The sequence below is a fragment of the Columba livia genome, chromosome 26, assembly GCF_036013475.1.
Source record: "Columba livia isolate bColLiv1 breed racing homer chromosome 26, bColLiv1.pat.W.v2, whole genome shotgun sequence".
NCBI lineage: Eukaryota > Metazoa > Chordata > Aves > Columbiformes > Columbidae > Columba > Columba livia.
This window is the reverse complement of record NC_088627.1, coordinates 2,263,010-2,285,865: the sequence shown is the minus strand read 5'-3', so window position 1 is coordinate 2,285,865 and position 22,856 is coordinate 2,263,010. Positions and strand designations below refer to the sequence as shown.

Sequence of the window (22,856 nt, the reverse complement as noted above, 5' to 3'; positions counted from 1 at the left end):
CATAAACACGGCCATAAAATCATCGTAACATCACACAGCTCAATGACAATATAGTGTCAAAGACATCCTCAGGAAGATACAGAGTGGAGATGCGGGTCTGGGGATGGATCCAAAATGAATCCTGAGGAAACTGGGCAAAAGAAACATGCACCAATAAGTAGCACAGAAATAAGGACTCAAGGATACTCAACTATAAAAAGGTGGAAAAAGGGGTTGTCTGTATAACCAGGAAGCAGCTAAAACAAAAGCCCAAAAGGGAAACATAAAGCTGGAAATTGGGTAATAAATCTCTGCCCTCATCAAAGAAGAGACAGTTCTATTGGAAAATAAAACCAACATTCTAGAACACAACAAAGCGGAATTTATAGTCCAATTAAAAATGCACGACAGAAGAAGAAAACCTCAAATACTTTTCTTCGTAGTGTAGGTAGAATACAGTGAGAATGTGCTGTATCAGAGGGGGAAGGCTGTTGGGGACTGGAAGCACGCAATAGGTCCTGTGTGCAATGGATGGGGATTCTCCGTCTTTGGGACGATGTGCAGTGGCTCTTGTGCCCCCAGGAACGCTGTGTCCTGGCATTAATGTGGCTCCAAACCTACTGGAACATCCCCCAGCTCAGCGACAGCAGATTGCCTCGTTATACAGGCCACAAAGACATCTTTAAGTATCATAAACTGCAAGCGCAGAGCGGAGGATGAGTCTCTGACTCCCAAAGAACATGGAAAAGGGGGAGAACACGGACGTGCTGCCCAGGGAGGGCAGTTCCCAGGGGAGAGAGGGGACAGACAACATCTGTGTGTCCAGAGAGGGAGGGAGAGGGAAAAGCAAACGCCATTATTGTCAGAAATGCTCCTGAAAACGCGGGGCAGCTTTTGCATGAGCAACGAGAGCTGCGCTGGCCACACAAACCATCTGGAGCTCCCCGTGGGGATTCAATACACTTCTTCAAATTGCTTTAGACGTTTCCCACTCTCTCTACTCATTTATGTGCAGGGTTCAGCGAGACACTGTTTCCTATTTGAACACCACTTGTCACTTGTATTTGGGTCGTTTTTCTTCTCTCTGCCGATACTTTACTTTGTTCTTCTGGCTCCCGTGTCCTTCCCACAATGGCAGCTCTGGTGCGGGGGACCCATGCACCCTGACACTGGTGACACTGCGGGGAGCCTGTGCACCCTGGCACTGGTGACACCGCCGGGGTCCATGCACCCCAGCACCAGTGACAATGAGGGGGGCCCGTGCACCTTGGCACTGGTGACCCCATGGAGAGCCCATGCACCTTGACACCAGTGAAATCCGGGGGGGGCCCATGCACCCCAGCACTGGTGACACTGCGGGGGGCTCATGCACCTTGGCAGTGATGACACCGCAGGGGACCCGTGCACCCCAGCACTGGTGACATCACAGGGAGCCCATGCACCTTGGCACTGGTGACACCGTGGGGGACCTGTGCACCCTGGCACTGGTGACACTGCAGGGAGCCCATGCACCTTGACACTGTGGTGACACCGCAGGGAGCCCGTGCACCCCAGCACTGGTGGCACCGCGGCGAGCGGGGCACAGCCAGCCCCATGGCACCAGAGGGGATGGCACGTCCCTCGGGTGTCACTGCAGGCGTGACGCTGGTCTCTCTGTGCAGCAGGGCCAGGACTCCGCCTGTCCCCTCCGTGTCCCCGCGGTGCCGGCGCCAGCTGCTCCCCACGGCTCTGCTCCGCGGCTGATCGGGAGTCAAACCACAGACGCTCACACTCCAGCAGTGAATTATGATATAAAAATAAGCATAGTGCTGATGATTGGCTTTGTCTGCTTTTTGCAAACAGATGCTCCATTGTTTATTGAGTCCGTTCTCTGAATCCGCTGGCATGTACATGGGACTTGGTATTTTAGATTTGCAAGCACTCTTGTATCTTAATTTTTAAAGCGCACCCTTTAAAATGCCCGTCAGGTGCATTTTGCATCTTGTCTGTTAGCACGACCTTCTCCCACAGGGCAGGATTTAGCAGAGACTGGAGCCAGAAGAGCCTCATTTCCCAGCGCTGTCAGAACAGCAGATCCCAGCACAACCCGAATCTAAAGTGTATCTATATATCACAGCCTTCCCTCGCTGCTGCTCGGGGCTTCATCTCAAGGAACGAGAAACTTTGTTGTGCTGGAGCTGACCTGTTGCTCAGAATCTGGAAGTTTTCTTCTAGAAAGAGTATGAAATGCACTGCAGCAATGGTCATTAATCACGGATCATCCTGCCTCCCGCCGAACTCTGAGGAAGTTGCCCAGTGCATGTTGGCTGCTCTAGTGGATGCACAGACAGGTGCTTCTGGTGCCTGTATAGCCTTAATTTGCTCAAATATCCCGTCTTCTGCGAACAGACAAGCTCTTACGATGCCAAAATTAGTTTGCATCAAACAGTTCTGTCTGCAAAATGCTGTCTCTTGTCTGTTTGCAGACACGCTGTGTACCTGGCAAGCAGATTCATTTTAAAAATCAATTTTACATAGGGAATATTTGGAAATATTATGCCTGCCATGGTTGTTATGTGCATGTTGGGTAGAAAGGAACCCCTGCCTGTTTGTCCTGCTGCTTGTGACATTTTCAAATCTCAGCCCTGTCCCGTCTACCAATATTGCAAGAGTGTGTCCTGAATAAGGGGATTTGGCGCAGCTCTGCGGCACTCAGCAATTTCAGCTCCCGGGGATACATATGAACAATTTTCCTCATGCTCCTTCTCATTTCGGTTTTCATTTCTGCAGAAACTTAAAGGAAAACTCAGCCCAAATTACTCTGTGTTTGCCTGCCATCAGAGCAAAATTATACGATAGCTTTTACTTGATTTCTGCATGAAACCCCGTGTCTTAGTGAAGTGCTTGTGTGTGTATCCCGCTAAATAAGACGGGGATGCAGGAGGTGGAAGGGTGAAGCCAGCCCTGGATCGGTGGGTCCTGATCCAGCTCTGCGGCCGAGGGGAGGTGGAAAATACCCAGGACCTTTGGGAGCACCAGCATCCCACGGGCTCCAGTGCAAAAGCAGCGATAGTCCATCCAAAGGGAAAAAGGCCCTGCAAGGAACACTGACCTAGGCCATCTCTGCTGATGGTGCCCAATTTAGGCTTGTTCTTCTAAAATAACAACAGAGCGAATTTTCCAAGCATCTTGGTGGCAGACACCTTTTCCCCGAGTTCTTCAAAGGAAAAAGCTCCTTTTTTTAAGACCTCACTGAGGCCCCTTAGGCTACAGCGCAGCAACTCTTGTTGGCTTTCAACAGCATTTTCAATTAACACCAAAATCTAATGAAAGTACATCATCACAGGTATTCGGCTGCCACAGGACTGATAGGAGACGCAGACTTCAAATGCAGTGTCTTCAGAAACCCAGCTAAAAAAAAGCTTTTCATGCGTATTAGTCTGATATGTGCTTTTCCACTTGTGCGTTTCACCAGGGGGATGATACTCGGTTAATTTTGACAGAAGGAGAAACCGCTTTGCCCCGTGAGGACTAAGACTGGTCCCAACAAGCCCAAGTCAGATGGGAAGCGTGGGGAGCAGCTCAGCTCTGCCCGGCGTGAGCGTAACGTGAGGAACTGGCACAGCAGCCGTTCTGCCATCCCCACCGGACCCGCCGGCAGCCAGAGATGAGAATGTCCCCCAGTAGCCGAGACTTTGCTATTACTATTAATTTTTAATGTCTTGCTTTGTTCATGCATCACATACACACAGCCCGAATCCAGCTTTCAATCGATAACCTGCCCGCCTTCCTCCCGTCTCCACCTTCCAGCCCCCGGGCTGTGTGGTGCTGAGCAGGGCCAGGGCCGCTCAGCTCAGTTGTGCATACTTGTGTTTATTTTCTTCTGCATTAGTGCATCCTTACGACTGCATTTCTGTTAGTGGTTTTGAAGTGTGCTTCAGACACTGGGCAGGCACCTCGGTAGACAAGGTCGTGCCCTGAGATGCTCTGAATCCATTTTGCAAGGAGAGGGCAGGGCAGGCGAGGGGGGCTGAACAATGGGTTGTGCAAATACAACCCGGAGGTGTCTCCGTGTGCCCGACACCCCTGACGGCCACGGGCAGCACGAGCACCGACCAAGCTGAGCAGCGCTGGGAGAGCTGATCCCAGCGCAGGAGCCGCAGCGCCCTCGAGAAATGGATTCAGAGCATCTCAGCAAAACGCTTCCCACGGGCTGCGCTGGGATCCTGTTCCCAGCTCCTTTCCATTCCCGAGTTAGCTGGCATGCACCCCTGAGATCCTGCTAAAGCATCTCTCGGGGTCCAGTTTCTCCTCTTTTCAACCTCCCCCAGGATGCCAGCAGCCTTTCCTGCTGTCTGGTGGGAGCTGCAGAAAGCTTCTCAACCCACTGGGATTTAAAACCAGGGGTCACAGGGGTCCTGATGTGTCTGGCTAAGAGAAGGCTCCATTTTCTCTGCTCTCTGCAAGCCAGCTCCAGCAGCGCCGTTCTGAACAACACACCAGTTCCTAGAATCTCAGGCATAGGCTGAGATTGCAGTATTTTTAAGACATAATGAAAAAGGTAATTTTCCCAGCCTCCCTGCAATCTTCATCATTGGGGAGGTATTTTGTGCAATTTGCAGTACTAGCTATAATCATGCTCCCAGAGATGATAGCATGCTGCCGGAGCGCCGGGAGCTCTTTGAACCCTGCGATGCTTTGGGCCCCCGAAGTAAAAGACAAAAACCAAGAGAGTAGAGCCATGTCGGTGCCATCTCTGCTGGAGCCGCGCGGATGAAACCAGCGCTGAGCACAGCGTGTGCTCTGGGCACAGGCTGGTTTAATACCCACATTTGAATCTCTGCTCGCGGGCTGAGAAGCTGAGAAGCCCAGATCAAAGGTGAATGAATCCCTCCAATGTGTTAGCACACAGAACATATGTCCTGCAAAGGGGCACTGCCCTGTCCCTGGTGCCACACTCCGGTCTGTCACTCCTCTGCCATGCTGCTGCTTCAGGGGAGGAACCCACGGCACTGACATTACCACGACTGTCACAGTCATTTTGGCAGGATTAGTTGCTGCTTAGTGAAAGGGGCGCGAGGTTCATCTCATGTCCAGCGCATTAGCCTTTGAAATCCTGATGGGACTTGGAAGAGCTTCTAGATTGCCAGGGACTTTGTAGCCTTCGCTTTGGCTGTGATGGATTTGCTGAAACCATGGATGGGGGGGAGCAGAAGAGGCTTTACAGAGGAGATGTGGAGCCAGAGGTGCAGCTCCCACCCGGCCGCTCTCCCTTACAGATCTATGGGGCATTATGAACAGGGCAATGCTCCCAACATGGCTCCGGTAGCCGAGCTGGTTGGACTGGGCTCCATCTACCGTCACGGCAGCACCGGCACAGCCAAGGGGCTGGGAGGAGGAGGCTGCTCTGCTCTGCTCTGCTCCGCTCCCCAGCTGCTCTGCCAGATGTGTGGGACGCTGTGGGTAACGCTACATAGCGCAGGGTCTGGAACACAGCGGCTGATGGAAGGAAAGTGCAAAGTTGTGTTACGGGCAAAACGGAGCCCGGGAGTCTGGGCAGCAGCCTCCGCGACGCTCATGAAATAAAAACATCCCTCTTGCGCCGCATGCCAGAAGCCATTATCCAAAAAGCAAATCATCTACAGAAAGGACCACGAGGAGAGCGTGGCTCAGAGATGGGGGGCTCTGCAGCCGCTAATCCGCAATCATTCACTTAATCAGAGCGTCCCTGTCACAGCCTCACTGCCTTGTGTTCTTGGTGCTAGGGCTCATGATATATATTCGCAGGCAACAGGACGCAAACAGGCTGTAATGCTCAATCAGATGATGTTAGCGTTTTCGAGAAAACAGAAATGAAAATGTCAAACCTGTTAAGCTCTGGAGTGCTTTCACCAGAACGTGGGCAGGAGGGACTCCAGGAGGTTGTTTAAAAATAGGAGCCAGAGGGAAATTGCTCTCACAGGGGTGACATTCTGGTGCTGATGCCCTGCTGGAGCACTGCTCGCTCGGCTTTTTATAGAGCACAAAGGGAAAAAAAAGAACCATGTGATGCTTAATTTATGAACCCACTCAAAAAGCAGGGGCTCAAAACTCAGCTCAGTCATCTGAAGTTCAGCCTTGAGAGGGTGCGTGTCACAGCTCTGAGTGCCTGAACAAAGCAGCAGGAGAGGGAAGGACAAGCACAGTCAGGTGTCCAAGGCCTGGAGCCCCTTATCGATGGTTTTACCTGTGCAAGGGCAGCACAGGACACTTACCCCTCGGAAAGGTGGTATCTGATAGCTGTTGTACACCTCGTGAGTACAGATGTGTGCCGCTGTGCCAGGGCTGCTCTGCTGGAGCAGCACGAGCTGCAGCACAAAGCTGCCGAAAGCTGAACGGAGAGTCACCAGCACCAGGAGGAGTCTCAGGAACTCTGAGTATTAAGGTGACGCAGTTGTTTCTCCTCTGTGCGGGCACTGTGCACTTAAGAGATTCGGAAGGGTTTACTGATCAGGATTTTAGTCTGTTTGTTGCATTTAAAGACCGTTTCATGCTGTATGTAACTCGGGCTTTTCACTCACTAAAACATGCATATGTGATAGGATGAGTCTCATGTTTATTTACACGTAAGGCTATGGTTTATACTATGCTGAATAGGGGACAGCATTACTAGAAACCTTTTTGTTAGATTGAAACCAGTGCACTGGGAAAGGAAGCGTATAATGCAGAGATTGATTTTTTCCCCCTCCCCCTGTGGTCCCATGGGCAGCTTCACAGCGGGGCAGGGAGCGAAGGGTGGGCCCAGGCAGCTGGTCCTGTCTGTCCGTCCGCCCTCCCCGTCCCCGCTCGGCGATGCCTCCGCTCGTCATGGCAGCGCGAGGAGGAGCTTGGCAGGGCTGCGTCTGGCGGCTCTGCCAAGAGCTGCTTGGCAAACATGCTGTTGATAGACGGGAGAGCAGATCTCAGATCTGCAATATGGCCCGGCTCAGACGGTGAGCAAACAAACCCTGTGCCCGCCCGTTCCTTGCTCAGCTCCTCGGGTGTCCCCTTGGTCTCCCGCAGCAGAGGTGCTGGTGCCCGGCACCTCCGTGGCCTTTCACGTGAGCCCGGAGGACACTTTCTTTTGGCAGCTCTTTAGGGCTCCCGGGATTCCCTAATGGTTACAGCTGCTCTGTTAGCATAAAAGTGATTTGTTCTAAGCCTACAAATATAGAAACATTTTGCCTACCCCATTTTTCTTCTTGTCTGAGAGGAGGCCAGGCTAATACATCACAGAGTCTGCAAAGCAGCGTCACAGCCATCAACCGATGTACAAAACCGCTCTGAATGCTCCTGCTGCAGGGTGGGGACACCTGTTGTCACTGCCCTGTTCTCCGTTACCCACCGCCCAAGGCTCGTGTCGCACAGGACAGAGCAGGGACCCAAAGTGACGCCTTTCAGTCCCTGTGTGTGATTTCAGTCCCCAGGAGTGACATGCGCGGTTCCCTCTGGAACACTGCATGTTGGGAAGGCCGAGAGAAGGGCTGGGTTCCCACACCCGTTCTCCAGCCTAACTTTGTAACGTGCCATATGCTCCCACCACGCTTTCCTCCATCTGCACTGCAAGGCTCCTGTTTCCCTTCCCTTCCCTTCCCTTCCCTTCCCTTCCCTTCCCTTCCCTTCCCTTCCCTTCCCTTCCCTTCCCTTCCCTTCCCTTCCCTTCCCTTCCCTTCCCTTCCCTTCCCTTCCCTTCCCTTCCCTTCCCTTCCCTTCCCTTCCCTTCCCTTCCCTTCCCTTCCCTTCCCTTCCCTTCCCTTCCCTTCCCTTCCCTTCCCTTCCCTTCCCTTCCCTTCCCTTCCCTTCCCCTCTTTCTCAGCTGTTTCCATCAGAAGCTTTTCACAGCCCAGATCTTGGTCTGTTTGTGAACCCTCTTCCCACCAGGCCTGTTTGATGCGGGAGCCCCCTTGCTGTCCCCATCCCCGCATGTCAGAGTGTCCCTATTGTACCCAGAGCTCTGCCCCAGCTGCTCTCTGCTCTTTCATCCCAGCAGCTCTCGGAGCCGCTCTCCCTCTGCTCCGGGCCCCGGCGCGGGCGGCACGAGCTGCACGCACGGTGGCATCAAAGCAGCAAAGAGACACGGAGACTGCAAATACACCGAGCGGTACAAAGGGCAAGGCGAAAATAAAGAGTCTGATCCAGACGTTCAGGTATCAGATGACAGAAACATAAACAGCACGCTACCGCCTGGAAATGAATTGCGATTCAGCAGCCAGGCGAGCGGAGCTGACGGGGAGTGACAGCTCCTCTCATCAGCTTTTCAATTACCTGCTGAACACTGGACCTCACAGGCGGCACAAAAGTCACCGGCCCCTCATAGCAAGCGGCTGAAGGACCAGCAGCCGTCCCTTCCCTCAGAAGACGTGAAGAATAAAGACAAGCTTAGAAGGTTTTTAAACCCTCATTCAACCCCCCCGGCGGTATCGATCGCTCTGTTGCACAAGGGAGGACACGTGTCCCTTGCTGCGCCCGTGGTCCCTGCCCCAGCGGGTGCTCCTGTGGGGCTGTGTGTCCCCAGGCACCTGCAGCCCCCATTTCCCCCTGTCCCAAGGCAGCCGCGGGACGTTGGGTCAGATAAAACCATCCCCGTTACGCAGAGATCCCGGAGCCGCAGAACAGCTCGGACTCCACGTGCTGGAGAAGGCGAAGCAGGGAAACAAAAACTCCGGTCACATAAAAACCCATAGCGTTCACCTTATAAAACACACAAACTCAGTGATTTAAAGGGGGGAAAACTACTATTTGTTTCCAAATTTACAGGCAATAATACTTGATTTAGATCCCTGTCTACCTCCTGTATAGACTGCCATATAATTTAAAGGACAATAAAGTCTGGGACCATAATACCATCACCACAGTAAATCAGGCCAGCTACCACTACTCAGAACAGAAATTATTAATCTGTGTTCCAAATGATATGCCTACATATTGCTTATTTTAGCTGTTTATGCAGCGAGCTGAGATAGCACTTTCCCCTGTTATTATATTTTACTTTTGCAATGAAATACTGTCTCCTTCTACCAAAGGGGCATTTATTACCCAATATATATGAGGGCAGCAAAAAGCATCTAACACCAGGGTACAGCTTTACAAGGTGCCGCCGCGCTGTTGGCTGCTGGGATGTTCTTGATGCCGAGGGCACTTGGGCATCCCCAGATGGCACCGAAATGGGGTTTGTCTGCAGCCGGGAGCCGGTACCACCTTAATCTGAATGCAGAGTCTTACGAGTTTCATGTTTAACATGAGCAGAGTTACCAAGTTCAGTGAAATCGCTGCCAAACCCCCCCGAGCTGTGCCCAGGATCCTGTCCATGTTACCGAGGGGCCGGCACCATCTGCACTTGCAGGAGTTTTCATCTGGAGTAAAACATGAAGATGTTAACATGGTTTTTAACATAGTCCTCAGGACTACTTAAAAACTTGTGTTTTTAGTAAAGTGCGATTTATTTTTTAAACAAATAGCGTGAAGGAAAATATTGCAGCCTCCCACATTGTCTGCACACTGCATTCTGTCTGAAGCAAAGTTACATTTGTACATAATGAAATATTCAGCTCTGAAATTTTCCCCCGGAATGTCCCCATCTGCTGCTAGTTTTCTCTTTCATGCTAATTATTAAATAAATCAGAACAGGAATAAATAATAGATTTCCTTTAAAGAAGCAGAAATAAAATGTAATGAGTGTTTGGTGTCGGGGTGTGTTTTTCCCTTTGAAGTCGCGGTAGCCGTAGTGCATCCCGAGCCATGGACATCATCATCCTCTGCCCGGAGCAGCGCCAGGCGCTCCCCGAGCGGCTCCTCCAGCTCCTCCGCTGTTGTCCCTCATTCCTCGGCTCACAAATCCAGTGTTTTACAGCTGTTCTCAAGCAAATGGCAAGTCCCGGAGCTGCGTTGGGACAGCCCGGCCCGTGAGGACGCCCCGGTCCCCCCGGAGCATCCGCAGACCCAGACGGGAGATGCTCCAGTTCCCTTCATGGTTTCGCTTCCTCGGGAGCTCCTTCTATTCAGGAATAATGGCAGCGGTTAGTCCACAAAACCTCTCCCAATATGACGTGCTTTCTCGGTGAGGACTATGCTCTTGAAATTCCATGTGTAGCATTAAGTATATTTATTTACAGCGCAGCCTTATGCTGCGGAGGGTGCTGAGCAGCCCTGTGGAGGTCCTGGTGTGGTTCCTTGCGCAAGAAAGACCGAGGGACTTGGTGTTTCCCAGCCGGAGGCCGTCACCCCATTGTTATCCCTGCTTTGTTATATTTTCTCTCTCCTTACTGGAAGCAAACGCATCCCTAATAGTGCAAACTGCTGCGGGAGCGTTAATGAAACACATTGCAACCGTAAAATAGGAAGAAACCTGTTACTATAAATCACGCTTGTGTTTCCCCGTTACCAATTAGCCTGAGGGAGTCAAACAGGTCAGGGTTGCGTGCAGCTCATTGGGAATGGGCTTTCACGGTTAAAATAACAGGAGCAGGAGCTGTTGAGCTGTTTGCTGCGCCTCTGGAGGGACGTGGGAAGGGTCCGGGTGGGGACAGCGATGGCCGCAGCGTCTGTCTGTCTGTCTGGGGCCTCCTCATCAGCCCATTGCTTTTGCCACATCCTAAATATCCCTGTTCTGAAGTAGAAAACCTCTTCCACCACTTAAAATATTCTTACCTCTAGGAAGATTTTCTTAATCCATAATTTATACCCCATGTGTTTTGCGTTATAGGGTGGTTTAAAAATCTACAGAAGGGCGTCTTGTTGATGACAAATTTTGAAGTGAAATACAAATCCTGTTTGCATCTACCCTCTTTATGCCATAGGAACTTTCCAAGAAGGAAAAGTGAGAGCCGCAAATGTCAGGAAGATTAAAAGATCTCTGTAAATGAGGTTTGATTCATCTTTCCATCATTCCTGGAAGAAACGCATTGAACCGTACTCCAGAGTTTGCTGCTCATGAGGCTTTCAGATGAGATCTTGAAACACTTAAAATCTGTACGCTTGGTAGAAACTGGAGGTCAAATGGTTGTGCTGAAAGGAAGTATTTTTACTTTGTCACCTGGGATAAAGCTCCTTTGATTTGATTTTTTTTTAAACATATTCCTAATGTGGTGATGAATGGTAACTGTGGTAGAACAATGAATGGTAACTGTGATAGAACAATGAATGATGACAGTGGTAGAACAATGAATGGTAACAGTGGTAGAACAGTGAATGGTAACAGTGGTAGAACAATGAATGGTAACTGTGGTAGAACAGTGAATGGTAACTGTGGTAGAACAATGAACGGTAACTGTGGTAGAACAATGAATGATGACAGTGGTAGAACAATGAATGGTAACAGTGGTAGAACAGTGAATGGTAACAGTGGTAGAACAGTGAACGGTAACAGTGGTAGAACAATGAATGGTAACTGTGGTAGAACAATGAATGATGACAGTGGTAGAACAATGAATGGTAACAGTGGTAGAACAATGAATGATGACAGTGGTAGAACAATGAATGGTAACAGTGGTAGAACAGTGAATGGTAACAGTGGTAGAACAATGAATGGTAATTGTGGTAGAACAATGGACGGTAACTGTGGTAGAACAGTGAACGGTGACAGTGGTAGAACAATGAATGGTAACTGTGGTAGAACAATTAACGGTAACAGTGGTAGAACAATGGACGGTAACTGTGGTAGAACAATGAATGATGACAGTGGTAGAACAATGAATGGTAACTGTGGTAGAACAGTGAATGATAACAGTGGTAGAACAGTCTGGGATCCCCCAGCAGGCCGAGGCCATGTGTGTCTGACCATCCCTGTGGGGACAGTGGAGACCAAAGCTTTGTGTGCTGGAATATTTCATTCCTCCTCACATCTGTTCGCCCCAACTTATTCCAAATGAGAATGGAGTTAATATCTATAACGGCAAGCAAAAATCTGACTTTTCCAAAACTGTCTGTCCAAAAGATTCAGCTCTGTCCCTTCCGATGAGCTTTTTGGTTGTCATCCTGACAGTCTGCTGTAAAACGATGGGAAGACAAGACCGAGGCAGAAACCGCAGGGTGTAAATCATTCAGAGCCAGGTGATGTCTGTTAATGCCAAAGCGCTCAGAGGACCCAGAGAAGAGTGAGAAGTGAATTCAAGCCTTGCCAGGACATCCCGATGGGGGGTGACGGTGTGCCCATCAGTGGGTCCCTGTCCCCAGGAGCTCAGATGTGTCCCCACCAGCAACGTGTCCCCACCAGCAGTGTGTCCCCATCAGCAATGTGTCCCCATCAGCAATGTGTCCCCAGCAGCAACGTGTCCCCAGCAGCAGCAGGTCCGGTGTCTCCAGACCATCTCCTGGGGGTCTCCTGGCGGAGCCCCCGCGGGGCCACGCTCCCCGGTCCGGCACAAACGGGTGCGTTATGGCTTTGTTATGCTAATGTCCCAGCACTGCACAATTTAAATAGCACTTCCAGAAAAATTAAGTATGTTCATTGACACAGTGAAATGTTTTCACCCTCCATGTAACCTTCACAGTTTCTGTACAAAATCTATCAGTCAGTAAACTATTCATCTGCGAATGCTTACCAATTATTATGCTAATGCATTACAATACATTACAGTGAATTCTTTTTAAATGCCAGGAAATGCAGCTGTCTGGCAACCCACCTCGCCTGTATTATGGAGCTATCGATAAACAACATAGCATTTGCAACTGGATTTTGACTGCTTTGTCGGAACTATGCAAAAGAATTCTAATCATTTAATCCTGTGGAGGAATTTGGAAATTGAAGTGGTGTGATGTATTCTCCATGCAGCGGCCTCCAGAGCGGCACATACACACAGAGGGATAGTAACTTAGGCTGGTACCTATAGACTGCAATTGGAGCTATAAGGCTGTACATGAGTACAGCATAGTAATAGTTCACACCGAGATGATCCCTTCCACAGATCACAGGGACCAAAAGGAGCTCATTCTGAATTGCAGAGGAACGATACGATAAAAATCCCAATTTATTATCCAGAATTAATATTTCTTGGTGAAAAGAAGGAGCTGCTTGGTATGTGAAATCTCACTGCGTGTTTAACGCGCTGCGTGTGCGTGCAGAACCGCGGCCGGTGCCGGCGTTCGCTGTCCCGGCAGCGCCCTGTGCGGATCCGCGGCTGCGGGACGCTGCTGCGTGTGCTGACGGAGATGTACGTACTCGGTATTTTTAACCGTTTGCCATTGCATAATGCTTTCCTGAACTCATTTATTCCTCTGGAGAGTATTGGTGAGGGACCGTGTGTAAAACACTTACTGGCCGCGAGGCTGTCCCTTTGCTGGACTGGCCGCTGTGGCTCAGAAGCTGCTTTGCCCCCTTGCTTTAGGGCGAGTTGTCTCGCTGTGGCGGATGTTTGGGCATTTTTAATGGAAAAATGCAAAGAAAAAGCAATGCAGCCAGAGGCACCCGTCAAAACGGCTCTAGTTCCCGTATTTGTCTTTTCTCAGAAGCTAATATCCATGAATTTGGTTATTAGAGTCATAATGTTATAATTATTTCATTTAATACTCTAATTATCCCTTGTGATTAATCCTGGCCATAACAGAAATGTCTGTGGGTCTGGAAGGCATGTTCCAATAGATTTGGCATTAGGAATGTTAATTTGAGTTAACAGCTCTGATAGCTAGAGGAAGAGAAACCAAGAAGCCAAGAGGACCTGCAGCTCTGAGCAAGCGCGGGGTCTTTCCTGCCTGGTTCTGTTTGTAACTGGGCCACTGAGCCCGAGTTTTGCTGGCGTGGGGTCTGGGACCTGGGGTAGCGCTGGGCCGGGGTCCGTTTTAGGTGGATTTAGGTGGATTTAGCGCAAAGCTGGCACTTTGGCCAGGCAGTGTTTCGATGTGTGTTCGAGAGCTGACTTGCTACCCTGTTTCCCCTTATTTTCAGCCGCAAAGTCACATTCAAAGAAGGTATCTTAAATTATTAAGTGTCTTCCGTGCCTGTGCCAGCAGCCCCAGCGTGGCCAAGCTGCGAGCAGGAGAGCAAAAGCTTCTTCTGAGGCTCCATTCTTCAGGTCCAAGGACCTTGGTGAAGGAGCTTTGTAACCGTGAGATACACATTGGCTGCTACATGCGCAAAAATCTATCTATACACCTTCACACTGTGGTTTACTGAGCTGAAAAATTGCTGAAAAATCAGCACTAAAGCCAGCACTAAGTCTGGTTTTGCTACTTCTTGCTTCTTTCCCGGTCAAGTGTGCACTCACATGCACACCCAGACTCACACGTGCCCTCGAAACTTTGCGTGGCTGCCTCCAGGGACCGGCCGTCTGCACCTTTATGTACAGAGAAAGGAAACGTATGGACAAAGGGAGCCTGTGCTCAAAGGGACCTGTGGACCACCTGGCTGTGATCTCTGGAGAAAGGCTTTTCCTATAAGCCCTTTGAGCAGCATCGTGTCACAAAGAGCCGCCGGTATCTTGTGCAAAGCGAGGAGGGGCTGGCCGAGAGCTGCTTTGTTTTGTGATGCAAGTTACCGGTGACAAACAAATTACCCAAATTAACTAAACGGTGTAAACCACCTGCGTACACAAACTCACTTTTCCTTCAAACAAAGGAGCACCTGGCAGTGCCAGCCTTCCAGGGGTTTGCAAACGCTGCTCTGTAAATATTTCTTCAGGTGCTCTCAAACATTTGCAGGTTGGCTTCTGTAAAGCAAGGGGCTCAGGTGCTGCAGGGATGGAGCTGGCTGGCTCATTTTAGGTGCTGCCATGTGAAAGAAGAGCCAAATGTGGCACAGCCCAGCGCGGCAGAACCTCCCGAGGGCTCCTGTGCACCCAAACGGCTGAGGGCAAACGGCATCGCCCCGGGGCTGCCGTGGAGATTAATGTTACCTGGCTTCTCCCCTGCCAGTCCATCACCCACATGTTTGCTCCCAGCTTAGTTCCCCTTGTAGTAAGTCCCCAGAGACTGGGTTTGCCCTGCTGGCTGCACTGGGACTGAGTGCCTGGTGGGGTTGGTGCCATGGCCAGTGCTGCTGACCTTCCCCTGCCCACCGCCTGCAGCATCTCAGCTCTTGGGGGGTTTCCAAGTCCACCCACCTCTCGTAGACAAGTGTTGCTGTGCAGGGAGCACTGTGAGCCCGGCGGCCATGCCCCTGGCTGCGGTGCCGTCTCCTCGTTAGCACAGCCAGAGCCCATTAGCAAGCCAGAAAGAGATCCAGATGTTGAGCAGCTGCGGAGCCGCAGGAGGCAGAGGGCAGGCTGGGTGGGAAGAGGCTCTTCAGTAAGAACAAACGGGCGGATTCTTGTCCCTTCCCATTTGCATTTTGCACGCTCCCAAGGTGGCTGCCAGGGGCTGCAGCGGAGCCGCGGCCTTCAGCTGTCAGAACGATGATCTCGATTCCCCTGAAAAGTTCACGTCCGACGGAATCGTCCCGCCGGGCCGTCTCGGGTGTGCGCGGGCTCGTGGCGACGCCGCGGGAGCAGGGAGGGACGGGGACGCACGTGCTGCGAGACGCTGGTCAGATGGAGCCACGCTCCATGTCCAGGAGGAGCGAACCTCGTCCTCCGTCAGCAGAACCAGCCCCCAGACCGCCTGATAAAAGCTTTTGGGGTTTTATTATGGAAAGGAACATGCTGCAAGGACTTGGCTCTGTACCGGGAAACCCCCGTCCAAACTCAGTGTCCTCCTGGAGACACCTCCTAGGAGAAGGTTGCTCAGCCTGGAGCTGCGGGACGGGCGGCGGGAGCTGGAGGTTCAGGGGCCGGCCCCACGGCCACTCCTGCCCTAATTTGATTAACGAGCACACTCGACTCGGCTCCAGCGCGAGTCCCGTTCACAGAGCAGCGACTGTCAGTGAAGCCAAGTCTCCTCTTCCCCTGGCTCCGGCAGCCGATTACTCATTTCCAGTGCAACAGTCTGTTCTTAATTTGGCGGTTAGGAGGTTGTTGGAGGAAATAATGCAGCAATGTCCTCTTAGTGGGAGTCTCAAAACCAATATTCTAAGAGACGGGAGGAAATTAATGCGAAAATGTGGTGTTTACAGGCCCTGTCACTGCCCATGCTTGAAGGACTGACTGTTAACACCTGGGCGGTAACAAGATCTTTCTCTAAAGGTTTTTTATAAGGCATCAAGGATGATATTGAAGAGCATGGAAATAATCTGATTAATATGATGTCTCCTTGAAACATGTGAGGTGCTGCTTTTACTGCAGTGTACTTGTCGTCACAAAGTGCAGAACAACACAAAACGCAGAGATCCTCACTATATGGAATATCGAGGCCATAAAACCCAACGATAAAGTTAAATAATTTACCATAAATATCTAAAGCTCTCAAATTATTCTCTCCATTAACAGCCTATGTTTAAAATGATCTTTGCATTCACCATGTCACAGATGGCAACATCAGACAAGAGAGTCCTTGACAAAATCTCGCTGTAATTATTCTTTCCACAGCTGCAGTTATTTTAATGCCTTTTCAGTTAAGCTGAAAGAGACGCACACATTTTATAAATAAGGGCTTTTAACCAGTTTGACAATGAAGCATTTGAAACGTACGGTGCGAAAAAAACAACCCAAAAACTTTCACTGCGTCTTGAAACCTGGGGGAGCGACTGCGGGAACCCGGAGCAGGAAGGCGACTCTTCTTTCTACAGCAACGTTTAGCAATTAAAGCTGAAACTACGTTGATTGTGTTGCTGTTCCCACAACTTTCGGAGCCGCTCAGACACCCCCTGATGCTGGTTGTCGTGATTTTCGTCCGCGCGGAGGAGTGGGGGGTTTGGGACAGCTCGGAAACCGTGAGCCAAAGCACCAGGGTTTGGTTCCTACAGGAGTTGGCGGCAGTTTGGCAGAGCTCGCTGTGACCTTCACTCCTGCTTCTCCATCTCTCGAAAGCCCTCGAAACACCTAAATCTATGTTTTAGCAGCCTGAATAAGCTGCCATATTTTTTAAAGCTCCAAACACTCAACGGCTCTTGTGAAAAACAAAAGAAGCTGGATCCTCTTTAAGTGAAGTTCGAGTTGCAGCTGCTTTTCCCTCCCCCGCTTTAAGCTGCCTGTTAGTCTAAGAAAACGCGTGGAGCCCCAACTCAAATGAGGGTGGTTGTACTGGGAGGGTATTTTCCCATTTAAACCAAATAAAGAAAAAGGAAAGACCGGCAGATCGGTGGGAGGTTTTCAAAGTGATGCACAAAGAAGGCGTCGTGGTCCCCGGCGCTCGCAGACTGGGGAAGCCTGATTAATGAAGGTTATTGCCGGGGAGGCCTGGCTTTTATGCTCAACGCTGAAAGGCACCAATCCTCAAAGCATTCAGCATTACACAATAACAGATTGTGTGCAGTTAGCCCTACAAAACAAACGTGCTCTCTTTTATGTAAGATTATAGAGCATCCATCAGTGGCTGGCATGAAATACCACACAGCACCAGTGTATGTAATTAGCAATACGTGAAGTCTAAACATTATTTTAAAGGAGCTGGGACAACAACAACAAAAAGGGAGGGGATGTTCACATCTCCCTCTCCCTCGGAAGCGTCTGTTCTGCCCTGACCCAGGTCCCCGGAGCACAGGCCCCTCCGGGACGGGCACTTCCCCAAATCTTGCTCCCGCATCACCCAGCCCCATTGCTGGGATGCGGCCGCCTTGGTCACCGCACCCGGGACAGGGACCATTCCCTGCCAAAACCTCCGCTGAGCCTCTCAGGAGATCTAGGCTGCAAATGAAATACAACGGTAGAGCCGAAATGGGGAAAATGGGGTTTTTTATGACATGCGGTGTGCACTGTGTTAATGGGCTGCTCATAAACCACGGCTTGCCTGGAAATCCTCTGCAAAACCCAGAGAGCTGCCACATCCCACATCTCTCTGTACTTATTTAATCTGCCTCCAAAAGGAAGTGAGGGCATCAATTCTCGCTTGGAGAAATGACACCGTGGCTGTAAATCCATTTGGTTTGCTCTGCGGTGACACTGTGGGGACCCGGCCGGTGGCCTGGGGAGCAGCGGCGCCGCACTGCCCACGGAGCGGTTGCTCTCATTTGCTCTCATTTGCTCTCATTTGCTGTCATTTGCTGTTTCTTGCATCCCCTCCACCAGATGCAAATGGGAACAGTATTTTCCCCAAGTATTTTGCCTGGGGCTGCCCGGGGTCTCTGTCAGAGCTGTGGCCTGACCTGAGGCTCCTGGATGCCAATCTCTTCTCCTGCCTTTTATTTTTGTGCAATTAAGAGCTATATTTAAGCACCTGAATAAACAAACAAACTTCATCCTTGAAACAGTCGAGCATACCTCGTGGGGTCCCCGTATTCCTCAGTTTTGAATCTCACGTTGATAATTAAAAGCAAAAAAAATCACTTATACAAATTACCATCACATCATGCTGTGGAGCCAGCACAAAGCTGTAGTCACTTCCTATTTCAAACATGCTCGAATTAAAGGGAGCTTGGATTATTATCGTCTTTCAAGAGATGCAGGGAGAAGGTCTCGGCTGGATGGCGAGCAGCTGTCATCAGACGGGTGTCCCGAGGGCTCCCGCAGCCTGGCACGGGCTGGATGATGACACAGCCCTGTCACTGTTTGCCAGTGTCACTGTTTGCCAGTGTCACGGCTCCCGATGGCAGAAGAGACCAGGGCAGAGCCGCTCAGAGCCGCCCGTGTTCCCAAAACCCCACACGGTATCTACAGGAAAGCAAGATGTGCGGTTCCAGCCACCCGGATGATAAAGAAAGGTCAATACTAACATGGCCATCTGGGCGGTCAAAGACATAATGCTAACCTAATTAGATCATAGCAAAATATAAAGGGCCTTGGACAGATTGTGTTGAAGTATGTTTCTCATAATTGTATAGAGTGATAGCCCGGACTCGTGAGAATGGTATCTCGGGCTGAATAACCACCCCCAAGCGCATGGGACGTGTGAATGTCCTTGGGCCTGGGCTGTGAATGAGTGGGAACATAACTGAAACGAACATAACACGAGTGTGGTGTGTTTTTAATAACAGTTATTGGAAAAACATCTTATATAACATCTTAGTCTGGGATTTGCATCTGTAAATCCTATAAATGGTCAATGGAGAATAAAGAACCAGCCCAGCCCAGCTCTCTGCTCTGCCAGGCTCTGCGCTTCTCTCCAGACCAAGATCTCTGTGCGTGCATCATGTCTGCGTCCCGCCGTGTGTCGTTTCCCGTCGCTGCGGGTATCGTGGCCTCGGGGCAGCTTGGGGGCTGCTCCTTCGCACCAGGACTCGTGGCCCAGAGGGGCCGTGGAGCTGGTGGTGTCTCCTGCAGAGGAACGGCCGCGGCGTTCCCGTGGCTGCGATAAAGCCGGAGCTGCTGGAACCCGCTGCTGCTCCTGCCCAGGACCCTTGGCTGGAGCAGCCCTGGGAGCTCCAGCGTCCAGCAGCACAACGTGTCCGTGTCCTTTGTCCTTCCCCGCAGCCCCTGGGCTCCACTGACCCCGGCAGCGAAGTGTCCGGATGGGGAGGGACCTTCCAGCACATTCCAGCACCTTCATCCCTCCTCTGGTCCCTCCTCCTCCTCCCAGCCCCGCCGCACCCTCCGCGACCGGCGGCTGCTCCGCTGCCTTTGGCACCGACTCGCGCAGAATCCTTCATCGTATGGATCTGGCTGGGGAGCCAAATGATCGGGAGCTTATTATAGCCTCCTTTTTAATTAAGTGTCTCAAATAGGGCTTTAATTGGGATGTAATAGCACATGCTATTGTACATTAGTTAAATACCACGGGGTTATTAAGAGTATGTTTTTAAGGCTTTACAGTCCTATATTGAGTAAACAGTTGTTAAATTTCAATAAATAACTTTTAAAATCTACATTAAGTAAGCAGTTAAGCATATTTAGGATACTCGTGTTTTTCAGAATGTCTCCAGTCAGAGAGCCCTGGGTTGTAATCTCACTATTTCACCAGTTAAACGGGTTTGTGGCTGTTCATACCTATTGCTCAGCCTCGGTGCAGCGGTGTGGGCTGTTTCCATCCACACGCCGCAGTCCTGCAGCCCTCAGCATTGCAACGGCCCCGAGGAGCGGGGACAGCGCTCAGCCTCATTTTACAAGCGCAGCATTAAGGCACAGAAGAGCAAAGTCATTTGTTCAAAGCCACGCGGGGAGTCTGTGGCAAAGAAGAACAGGAGCTAACGAAAGATCAAAAAATACTTCTCTAAAAATAAGGCTTTGAAAATCTCTAAAGGAATTGTGGCTCTAACAAATGGCTTTATTACGATCAAAAGTGCAGTTAGTCGTGTGATGCTTTTTTGTCACGGACGTTGGTAATGAACATACAGATGTCCCACAATCTACTGAACGTTTCTGTCCCTTTGCTGCTTGTGCGTAGGGAATCCCAGATGGGGGTGACAGGCTCTGGGAGGGACAATAGGTGGCTTGTCCCCATGCTGTGACCGGGCTTGTGCCAGGAGGGTCTTTCTAAGACGGCACATCAGGAGCGAGGTGTAATCACCCCGGTAACCATGGCAGTGAATAATTTAGGACTCACTTAACCTTCATATTAAGGCTGATCTTGCACTTCCCGCTGCTCTCTGCAGCCGTCGTTCTTACAATGAATTATCAGCGTCTCCGAGGGGTAACCGGGTAAGCGGCTGCTGTTCGGGAACCGGCGCCCGCGGCACCGAGTGACACTCGGAGGAGAGAACGTGGAGAGGAGGCTCCTCGGGAGGGTGCGAGCAGGGACCGGGATGGGGACAGGGACTGGGATGGGGACAGGGGCCGGGATGGGGACAGGGGACAGGGGACAGGGGACAGGGACAGGGATGGAGACAGGGACAGGGACAGGGACAGGGACAGGGACAGGGACAGGGACAGGGACAGGGACAGGAACAGCGACAGGGACAGGGGCAGGGACAGGGACAGGGGCAGGAACCAGACAGGAATGAGGACATGGTTGGGGACAGGGACAAGGACAGGAATGGGGACAGGAGTGGAAACAGGGACAAGGGCAGCGATGGAATCTGAATCCAAACGCTCCTTTCTGGAGTCACTCCCATTACTCCGCACTGCTGAACAGGTGACACTAATGAAGAAGCCAAAAAGTGAGGAATCTTCAAGCAGGTGCACTGTCAAATTAACGAGGAGCTGCTGAGGAACACAAATAATCCGTGCTCCCCATTCGAGCTGGTCAGCGGTGCCGAGGAAAACCTGCCCAGGCTCCACCAGCCACCCTCCCTTTGAAATCCATCACGGGCAGGTAGTTTCTGACAGCTGGAATCCAGGGATGGTTAACCCTCTAACACCCAGGCTATTTAGAAATAATTATTGTTGTTATAAATCAAAAACAATGGCTTAACTGGTCACGAAAATGTATATATAAAAAAAACAAAGTGAAGCGGCGTGGCCACAAAGGAAAAATCATTAGCTCCCTAGTGGGTTTACAAGTAATTTGCTAGCAATAAAAATGCAAAACCACATTTTGGTGTGTGATGATCATATATAATCCTTGGACAAGAATTCTTTCCAGGACTCACAAGTCCACTCCCTTAATGGCAAGTTTTATTACCCTGGTTTCTCTGTGTTTCCTTTCAAAATGCTGCTGTCATAACAATTTACGAATTACAGTCCCGTTGGCATAAACTTTCATAATTCATATGGAAATAGGTTTCCTCACAAACACTCACAAAGCACAAGGAGTCACGTAACCACGAAGAATGACCTTAATAATGCAGTCAAAAAATATAGATCAGACTCCTGGGCCAGGACTAAATATAGACGGTCACCAGGTTGGGGGAGAATCTCCTGGGTGAACTCGTGCGAGCGGGGTCAGGGTGGTTGCTGGGCTGTCAGCCGCTGTCCCCACTGCTGTCACCCGGGCTGGTGGCACCTCGCAGCTTCTTTGGGAAGCCAGGAACACAGCTTGCTCAAGATTTTAACTGTGCTGCTTTATTCCCTGCACTTGTGAGGCCAGCAGGTGAGGAGTGGGGTTCAGCGTCCCCAGGAAGGGGCTGGGATGGGGATGATGGCTTGGGCACAGCCATGGGGCAGGTGGCATCTGCTGGGGTAACCTGACCACGATGGGACCCTGGGGTGGCTTGTGGTCACATATGCCATGTTAACCTGACCGCGATGGGACCCTGGGGTGGCTCGTGGTCACATATGCCATGTTAACCTGACCGCGATGGGACCCTGGGGTGGCTCATGGTGACATATGCCATGTTAACCTGACCACGATGGGACCCTGGGGTGGTTCATGGTGACATATGCCATGTTAACCTGACCACGATGGGACCCTGGGGTGGCTCATGGTGACATATGCCATGTTAACCTGACCACGATGGGACCCTGGGGTGGCTCGTGGTCACATATGCCATGTTAACCTGACCGCGATGGGACCCTGGGGTGGCTCAGGGTGACATATGCCATGTTAACCTGACCACGATGGGACCCTGGGGTGGTTCATGGTGACATATGCCATGTTAACCTGACCGCGATGGGACCCTGGGGTGGCTCAGGGTGACATATGCCATGTTAACCTGACCACGATGGGACCCTGGGGTGGCTCGTGGCTGGTCCGTGTGGTTGTGTTGTTGTGTGGGGGATCCTTGGAGTAAGAGAGAAGGAAAGAGAGTGAAAGTTAAGTCCAAAGTACTAAAACTAAATGCGGATTGATAATGTAAAGATAAGGATACGCAAATGAGGTTTTGTTCGTTAGTGTGCCGTTGCTCTTCCTCTAATTGGAGGAAAGGGATCCAGCGCCTGAAATTGCCACACTTAATGCATAAAGTGACACTGCAGACAAAATATTTCATGTTTTTCCTCAAAAAACCACCACGCATTAATGTGTAAGAACATTAAGTAAATATGGATATAGCTGTCTTTCTGCTGATCAGTGTATAAATAGATGGGCACGTGTACAAAGTCAGTTTTGTCTATTGAAGCCCCGGGACTGGCGGTAGCTGCTGGAAAAGCCCGGGATTGTTGATATTC

General features: G+C 50.7%; 1 protein-coding gene and 1 long non-coding RNA gene across 2 annotated transcripts in view; both read right to left on the bottom strand.

Moving 5' to 3' along the window:
• The window catches only part of GRIK3 (glutamate ionotropic receptor kainate type subunit 3), an 88,343-nt gene that overhangs the window by 53,398 nt on the left and 12,089 nt on the right, over window positions 1-22,856 (bottom strand). The window lies entirely within an intron of this gene.
• On the bottom strand, window positions 6,439-8,546 carry LOC102091214 (uncharacterized). The gene is made up of 3 exons (XR_272365.3): window positions 7,923-8,546; window positions 7,166-7,272; window positions 6,439-6,874 (listed from the first exon to the last, which is right to left on the bottom strand). It is a non-coding gene; the product is annotated as an uncharacterized LOC102091214 (long non-coding RNA).